Source organism: Arvicola amphibius, chromosome 2 (assembly GCF_903992535.2).
Source record: "Arvicola amphibius chromosome 2, mArvAmp1.2, whole genome shotgun sequence".
NCBI lineage: Eukaryota > Metazoa > Chordata > Mammalia > Rodentia > Cricetidae > Arvicola > Arvicola amphibius.
The window spans coordinates 156,224,900-156,234,884 of NC_052048.2; positions in this window are offsets into that span (position 1 = coordinate 156,224,900).

Here is a 9,985-nt window from a genome sequence, read left to right on the forward strand (position 1 = left end):
ACTCAGTGTCAAACAACTTCATTTCCATATGGAGAGCTGACTCCTCTCTAGAAACAGTCTCCATACCAAAGGGTCCCCCAGTGAAATGTTGATGTTTCCCTAACACAAAGTATCACTATTAAAATGAATAACATGAGTGAGCGCACCCCTCTCGTTCCTGACTTTCTCCCTCATGTTCTCGCTCCTTCTGCTCCTCATCAGGACCTTGGGAGCTCAGTCCAGTGCTCCAATGTGGGGCTCAGTCACCTTCCCCATCTGTCGCCAGCTGAAGGTTCCCTCACGGTCCTGACTTTCTTTCTCGTGTTCTCTCTCCTTCTGCTCCTCATCAGGACCTTGGGAGCTCAGTCCCATGCTCCAATGTGGGGCTCTGTCATTTTCTTCATCTATCGTCAGGTGGAGGTTCTATGGTGATATGTAAGAAATTCATCAGTATGGCTATAGGAACTGGCCTTTTCAGGCTCCCTCTCCTCAGCTGCCCAAGGTGGGACAGAACTAATGGGAGATCACCAACTCCAGTTGGAATGGGACTGATGGATCATGCGACCAAACCCGTCTCTCTGAATGTGGCCAACAGCGGGGGCTGACTGAGAAGCAAAGGACAATGGCTCTGGGCTCTGATTCTTCTGCATGGACGGGTTCTGTGGGAGCCTTCTCAGCTTGGTCGATCACCTTCCTGGACCAGGGGGGAGTTGGGAGGACCCTGGTCTTAGCATAGAGTGGGGAACCCTGATGGCTCCTTGGCCTTGAGAGGGAGGGAGGGGAGGTATGGGTGGAGAGGAGGGGAGGGAAGGGGGAGAAGGAGGGGAGGGAAGGGGGAGGAGGAGCGGAGGGAGGGGGGAGGAGGAGGGAAGGAGATGGAAATTTTTAAATATAAAAAAATAAACCATGAGAGAAAAAAAAAAGAAAATGAATAACAGTGATGTGAATCATGACTGTGATTTACTAAATACGTGTGGTTCTCCAGGCTCTTTGCTGTGTTTGGTAAAGTGACATCACATTTCGCTCACAGAAATCCCTAAAGTGTAGACATCCTACTCACAAAAGCACGCACTGAAAATCAGATGGCCAAGGTCAATAGCCAACAAATGATAGAAACCAGACTGTAAACCAGGTCCATCTTCCTATAAATCTATTTCCCATTCCGTTATCTATGGATAATTTGATTTTAAGTGTGTGTGCACCAGTCACCTATTAGCCTCAGAGTTCTAAAGGATGTACACAGCATGGCTTAAAGTGCTGAAATTCAGCTGAACTCAATAGAGGAACTGGAATAACAATTTTCCTATGCCTGGCACATACTTAAACGGTGGAACAAACATTGAGATGAACCTGCTACTGGAACACATTTTAAATACCACGTGTGACTAAACTTGGCTTCCCTCTGTACAGTCTTCTTCCGCTCTTGCCTGAGAAAGATGATGGAAGAACCCAAACTGAAATCAGCAAAAAAGAGATAGTAATAATCTCCTAAAATACTCTCTGCATTTCTCATAATGCTATTTGCTAATTTGGGAAGCATCGATCCTAAATCTTTTGATTCTAGTTTGCTAGTAGAGAAGAAAAGTCATTGGACTGCTATTCAAATTACTTCCTCATAATTAAAAATCCATTTACTCATAATGTTATTGATTCTTCCTGTGGCTAACATAAATGCAGAATAATAAAGTACTACTTTATAGAAAATTGTTTGCTCAGGTAATTGTCTCCAAGATAACACTATTAGTGGGACAGTCTTATGACTGATTTTTATGTACCCCTCACAATGATTCATAGTCCACACAGGGCAAATGAATGGAAGCCAGCAGCAGGCCTTTCCCTGCTGTGTATAGAATGATCCTCTACCAAAGTATCAGATGGCTTCCAGTTTCCTTAAACTTCAAAGGGATCAACGGCAGCATATTGGATGTGAGGTGAAACAAAACCTTATGGTTTCTTCTGAATTGCTTGTAAGTAGACCACCATTTTTTATTGTCAAACGTTAGTGAAGTCCCAGGAACCCGCCTTTCTTTTTTTTGCCAACAAGTTAAATTCTCATCCAAGGTCTTGAAAACCCATCTCACTAGTGAACTTAATCAGGTCTCTCCGGGTCTCTTGAATCTCTTTCCCTAAAGTATCATCAGTTGCATTAGCAGAACATTCTACAACAGTGCCCTTGCCTTGTCCTCTGCTCCTCCCTCCCTTCAGACAAATCTATTCAAAATAACTCTAAATAACATTTCACACCCTGCCCAATTATGTGGCTTTGGACTTAATTCTTCACACATCGGGATTCTCAGGTTTGTAGTTCTCAGCACATATCTGAAGAACAGTGCACATCCTTGGAGTCTACCTGTGCAATGAATTGCTCTGATGGAAGCTACAGTAACGGGGAATGAAGTTTATGTTTCTTCAGTAGTATTGATATCATGATCTTAGAAGATGTTCCTTAATATTGACTATTAACAGCAGGCATTGTTGTAATAGATATATATTTACATGCACATGTGTGTGCACATGTGTATGTGTGTGCATGTACATCTCTGTGTGTGCATGTGTGTGTGTGTGTGTGTGTGTGTGCGCGCGAGCGCGTGTGTGGTATGCTTTGTCGGGGAGGATCTTCATGCTTTTGTTCATCTGTCAGAGCCACTCTCGATGAGTTCTGATGGAACTCTTCAATAGAGGAGCCATGTCTAAGAAACTGTTTTCTCGCTTGGGGAAAGGCAGAGCTGCAGAGCCCAAGATGCAGTAAAGACTCAAAGACCACATCCCGGCTATGAACAGGGTAAAACAGAATGAAAACCTCACAAAAATGGAATTTGGAGGAAAAAAAAGCTCTCTCCCAAGTAGTTTAAATTGGTAAGGTAATGGGTATCACAAGATCTCAAAATATTTTCAAAGCCAAATAGAAACTGGGTTTTTCTATAGAGGAATTAGAAAAATAGGACATTTTCATTCATTTGTTCAGGTAAAAGTCATTTTCTGCTTTAACATACTAAGAACAGGTATTGTTATGATAGATGAGTATAAGGTTGTAAACAAAATGCACCTTCCCTGCCTTAATGGATAGTCAATGACTTCCATCACACCGCCCACATCCAGCATGGACGGGGAGCAGTGCTGAACGCATGTGCTCAACTGTTCACAGTTCTGACAAGAAGTGGTAATTGAATTCTCATCTGTAACTCTAAACTAGACATTGGTGTGCTAAGGCACAGGGAACATTACAGAAGAGAGTGCAGAAAGAATGTGAGACTGGGACATGGGAGAAGGGGTGCAAATGCTCTCCGCGGAGCACAACAACCATTGCAGACGGTGTCTCACAGCAGCTCCGGTTGCTTGCAGAAGGCCTGCCAACAACCAAACATGGATGGAGAGGGGACCATGGGCCCTACCACCACCTGATGGATTATCACCTAGTGGTGGGTTCTGGAGGAGATACAGTCATGTACTTCAGTTGTGGACCCACTGCCAAACCTACCCTAATCCATGCTTTGAACACTTCCAAACTCATGATATGCAGATGAGCCTGTTTAAAATCAGTGAATCACAAAAGAATACAAACAGACGTCAGTGTGGGAAATGGAATTATAGGGTGGAGGGGGACTGACAGAAGGTAGAAAGAGAAAACAGAGGGTGGGGTGAGAGAGATCAGAATGCATTGTATACATTTGTGAAATTGTTTAAAAAAATGACTAAATAAAAATAGGTATGCATCGTCCAGTAAGAGATCTAATCACAGGTAAACAACTGATAAGTAACTACAACCTCTGATCAATGTAAAGGGGCCATACACTAGATAAGATGGCAGAAGCTTAGCAAGGAGGATGCTCTGACAAGGTGGTAGGTAGACCTGTGACTTGGGAATTACAGAATGAACAAAGATTGCCCTTGCAGAGGGAAGGCAGGGTAGATCAGCAAGCGTTCTGGACACAGCAGAGTAGTTTCAGATTCTGTACGCCATTTGTTCTCTGTGACCACAAATCAAGTCTGGCCCTGGAATGTGAAAGCAGTCACTGACAATACCTAAATTCATGGGCATGGCTGTATTCCAGTAAAATTTTTATTGAAATGACAGGCAGCGGGCCAGATTTGGTTTATGAGCTATTGCTTGGCAACACCTGAATTTACGCTAACATGTAACCTGGGCAAAAAAACTCAAAACCAAGACAGTAGTTACTCAGCCTCAGAAACCAATGCAAGGCTTGGGGGAAGGGACACTAAATAAGTCTGAGGAGATCAGAAAGCAGCAGATCATCCACAGTTTGCTATGGAGGAACAGTAGAATTTATTCAGTTTCTTTTTAAGCCACTTAAAGTTTTAAGGATAGTAGCACAGTGCTATGTTTATAACCCCATTTTTATTCCAGTATGGAGAATGGATTAAAAAAACCACTGAAGTAATTGTGAATACATAATCCTGGCAAGGATTCACAATGGAAAAGAGGAGTGATAAGTACATCTGAGAACCATTTAAAGTGAGTACCCTACATAGATGATGGACTGAATGAAAGGGGTGAAATGAAAATTGATTAAAACGTTGATGCTTAGATTATAGATGAAGCAGTTTGGTCATGAACAGACACATTGAGCTAAACTCTAACTTCAGAGGACACTGAAGAGAAAAACTTGACCTGAGCATACGGGTATATTCCTACAATCCCATGGGGGGCCTGGTTTTGAGACAGGTTTCCATGGTAAGGAATTTCAGAAGTCACAAATCAAATAAATATTCATTTATGTTAGTTAAAAAAATATAAAAAAACTTGAGAAATCTTGACGAGAAAAAAACACAATTATGCTATAAGCTGTTTTGGACTGGGTAGTTAGAGACAGAAGTAGGAGAAGCCATGGAATTTAAGGAATCACTAACATCACAACATAAAGATAGTGAACACTTGCAACATGGAATTGCTACTAAAAATTTTATGAAACACAAATTTAGTAGACCTTTTGGCGGAGACTATTTACCAGAAATAAAGAATGTAAATATTTCAAAATGAAAACACAACAGGGAAAAATCTTTTAAATGTAGGTAATTCGACTGGGAAGTTAGTACAACTGAAGCCCTGCAAATGTCTCTGTGTTAGTTCTATGACAGTCAAGAAAAATCAAATAATAACATGTTTAAAGGGTAGAAAATATGGAAATGTTGGGTTGAATAGCATACATGTAACACAAGGAGACAAACAACTTTTCAAAGCAGAGACACTGAATTCTAAAAGAAGTCAAAGCCGGGCGGTGGTGGCGCACGCCTTTAATCCCAGCACTCGGGAGGCAGAGGCAGGCGGATCTCTGTGAGTTCGAGACCAGCCTGGTCTACAAGAGCTAGTTCCAGGACAGGCTCCAAAGCCACAGAGAAACCCTGTCTCGAAAAACCAAAAAAAAAAAAAAAAAAATAAAAAAATAAAAGAAGTCAATCTCAATCTTTTGTAAAAGGAGCAGTAATGGCCATAGAAAATTAGGTTATAACTAGTGTGTGTGTGTGTGTGTGTGTGTGTGTGTGTCTGTGTGTGTGTATGCTCCTAATAAGCACTTTGTTAAATCAATGACTTCCTTATCTTATATTCCAAACAATCAAAGTTAAGAGTATTTTACATCGACCACCATTTTTTATAGGTAATAAGATCAATAAAGTTTACCCAATGAGTTTTACAATGACTCTTTTTCACTCCAAACTAGGATTTAGAAAATAAAACTAGCTAGTTGTTTTACTACCTGCATGCCTGCTCCAAGTTCCCAGCAATTAGTAACATCAGCAATAAAGAGGAACAGACAACAGAGTGGGTAAAAGCCATCCACACAAAATTGGGGGAGCCTAGTCTGTTTTGATGTGCACCTTCCTGGACCTGGATGAAGGGGGGAGGACCTTGGACTTCCCACAGGGCAGGGAACCCTGACTGCTCTTTGGACTGGAGAAGGAGGGGGAGGAGAGTGGGGGAAGGAAAAAGAAATGGGAGGTGGAGAGGAGGCAGAAATTTTTAATAATAAAAAAATAAAATAAAATAAAAAGAAATAGGACAAGCAGGGCTCAGATCCTGGTATTGACAGAAGCACAGGGGTTGTGGGTCCTCAATGGAGGGGCTATTGGAGGACTGGGTAATCAGAGAGGATGTAACCATTTGCCAATTGTATTGAATATCTTAATACTGTTGGGGGAGTGCCCTCAGAGATCAAAGGTATCAGATCCCCCTGGAGCTGGAGCTACAGACAGTTGTTAGCTGCGTGGCAAGAGTTCTGAAGATTAAACCCACATCTTCTGCAAGAGCTGTCCATACTCTTACCTACTGAGCCATCTCTTCAGCTTTCTATATCAGCCATTAAACTAATGCTACATATATGGCTCAGGCATCATCATACCTACAGTGGGTGTGCTGGCTAGTTTTGTGTTAACTTGACATAAGCTAGAGTTATCTGAAAGGAGGGAACCTCAGTTAAGAAAATGATCTGTCTGGTTGTGGGGCACCTTCTTAATTAGTGATCAATGGGGGAGGGCCCAGCCTCTTGTGGATAGTGCCATCCCTAGGCTGGTGGTCCTGGGTTCTATAAGAAAGCAGACTGAATAAACCGTGATGTGCAAACCAGTAACCATCACCCCTCCATGGCCTCTGCATCAGCTCCTGCCTACAGGTTGAGTTCCTGCCCTAACTTCCTTTGATGCTAAACAGCAATATGAAAGTGAAGGCCAAATAAACCCTTCCCTCACCACAGCGTCGGCCCTGTGCTTCATCACAGCAGTGATGATCCTAACAAGACAGTGGAACTTTTCACTTGCACTGAGAAAACATTTCTCTATGTTCTAGGGTAGCCAATGAATGTAAATGTGATCTTTCCAATCATCAGTCCAGTTCAAAATGATGACCCTCCTGATTTTTAACTTCTCCCTAGGACACATTGTAAATTTGTCATCTTGCAAAGGTAATTGGGTCTGTTGTATGTAATTTTAATTGGATTTTTGACCCTCAAGGATCTAGTTTAGCCAAACCAATATCTGATTAGGAGTATTTTCAGTAGACCTATTAGTCTGATGTGTTATTTTAAGATTGCAGAGTCATGTTGAATAAAGAGATTATCTTCAGTTTCCCGAGAAGTACATACAATGTGTCCATCTTAATTGTGAACAGAAGCAATTGAAAGAGATCATATTTGCTAAATATTTTAAATAATTCTCTTCTTCTCTATATAGACACAGTTCAAAGAGACCCCCTCAAATCTTAATCTTTGATTGAACAGCCAGTGACTGCAAGTTAATAAAGTGCTTTATTGAGGAAAAAAATTGAAAAGAAGCTGTGAGCTTTGCCTTCCCTAGGAATAATCCTTTGTTTAGAGTAAGTCATCAATAAATCAAAAGGATTGATATCTGGTGTTTTCACCTTACCTCTGAGTTTCTAATTCCTGTTTCTTGCTCCTCCAGTGGATAGAGGATATCCTGACCTCTCTACCGTTGCTTAATTCCTCCTTCTCTATGGACTGATCCTCCACCCCTGCCCTTGCATCTAGGGGAAATCTATTTTCGGTTGCTATGACACAGTGCCCACCCTCTGTTAATGCCCTTTATTGCATCTCCTGTGTCCCTGACTTTCTTGAGCCCTGATGGAGAGAAATCTATGATTTGTTCATCTCTGTATTCTTTTTACCCTACATGTCTGACAATTAGAAAACATTAAACAAATGTTATTGAATAAATTCTTCTGAAGTTATATGCAGAAAACAGGAAGGTCAGAATATTGTGTCCTTTTTCCCATTTGCATAATTATTTCTGAATTGACCATACCAAGAATGGTAAGTAGTTTCCCTTGAGGGGCTCTGTAAGCAAAGCAACACAAAATGTAAACTCTTGAAAAAACAGTGTCATTAAATAATGATAATTACATCATGTTCAGAGACTCAACATTTCCTTTCAAATGATCACTTTATTACCTGGTTTTCAGTAAATATACTTAATATCTAGTCTACCACTAATAGTATAAATCCCTGTTAACTAGTCTTTTGCATTTGGAGTAATGTCTAATATATTATGGAAAATAAAAAATAGTTCAGAGCCTAACAGCAATATGGACAGGAAAGATTTTAAAGAATCCTTTTTGGATATGAACAGGAAAGATCTTGAACATATATCAATGCAGATGGCAACCAAAAGAGAGAATAAGTGGCTTTAAATAAAATGAAATAGACTTTATATAAAAAATATGAACAGCAAATGAAAATACTATATATCAATAAAAAGTTTAATACAAGAGGATATAGCAATACAAATATAGATATTCATTCAGAAGTCTCTTTAAAAGTGACAGAAGTTAAGGGATACAACTATTATTTTAACATAATAGAGACTTCATTATCTAACATACAATAATGTAGTAATCTGTGGAGCAATGGACATAAGACAAGAAAGGAAGTAGGAGCCAGAATAACGCAATGTTATATAATCCACCACTTCCAACCACAATGGAATGAAGCTAGAAATCAAAGCATAAAGAAACTGAAAGGACAGATGAAATAGAACACCATAAAATAGTCAATGGATCAAAGAAAAGAACCACATAGGAAATTAGAATGTACATAGAGAAATTGGAAAAACCAAACATTATACCAGAATTTATGGAACAGCAATGCTTGGTATTAAAAAAGAAATAAGGAGCTTAAATCAACAACACAACTCAGTGACAGAATTAAGTAAAGAAAAACAGGTTAAATACAAAGCACTAAAAAAGAATAAGAACTTGAACATAGACAAATTAAGTAGGTGGTGGCACGTGCTTTTAATTCTAGCACTTAGGAGGCAGAGGGAGGCAAATCTCAGTGAGTTCAAGGCCAGCCTGGTCCATAAAGGAGTTCCAGGATAGCCAGAGCTGTTACACAGAGAAACCCTGTCTCAAAGAAGAGAGAGAGAAAGAGAGAGAGAGAGAGAGAACTGGTAAGAACAATGTGGTTTTTTACATATTAAACAAAACTGAAAAATCTTAACTAGAGTTAACTAGAACAAAAACAAAGTGAAGACTCAAATTGCTAAAATAAAATTTAAAAATAAAGACATTACTTCCAAATTTATAGTGATAGAAAAGATTATAAGAAAATACTGTCAATTATAGGACAAATATTGGACAGAATGAATGAGATGGACAAATTCCAAGAATCACAGAACCCACTAAATAAATCACAAAGGAATAGAAACATCTGAATGAATCTATAAGTAACAGTGAGGTAAATCAATAATAATAAATTTCCCAACAAAAGAAAAACTTACTCTATCAGTTACTTTATAAAAAATAATGTCTTTTAGTTTTACACACTAAATAAATAAGTAGACTGGGGAGCAACTCCACATTTAACCTGTGAGGCCATCATTACCCTGAAACCACAGCAAGTCAAAGATGTTTCCAAAAAGTGAAACTAAAAACCTAAATTATTTATAAATATCAATGCAAAACTTCTTTAAAAATCTGAATTTAACAACCCAGTAAATGGATTTTAAAGCACAATCAAGAGGGAATTATCTCCAGAATGCAAGGATGGTTCCATATACAAAAGCTGGCTGGTGCAATACAGCGCATTAGCACAGTGAACAAAAACAGTGTGTGTGTGGTGGGGGGGGGGGGGTACATACTTTCTAAATTCTAAACTTGCTAAAAAAAAAAAAAAAGCCAAACACAAAAGCCTCACCGAAACACTCAGCACATTAGTGGCTACAGCAGCTCTAGCGACAAAGCATACAAATTAGCACAAAGAATTTTGGTAACAGACAGCTTAAATTCAAAATCACTTGTTAGAGGTACTGATAGAAGCCACCAAAATAATGCAGTACTCACAGACAGACCAATGAAACAAAATGGGAAACCCAAGGACATGTTTGTTTAGCCATTTTGGTTACTGCAACAAAATGCCAGAAGTAGTTGTTTATGAACAATAGAAATTTGTTTCTCACGGTCCTAGATTGTGAGAACTAAAAAGTCAGGGTAAAAGAATGTTTGTTCTCTCTCCTTCTGCTCTTCATCAGGACCTTGGGAGCT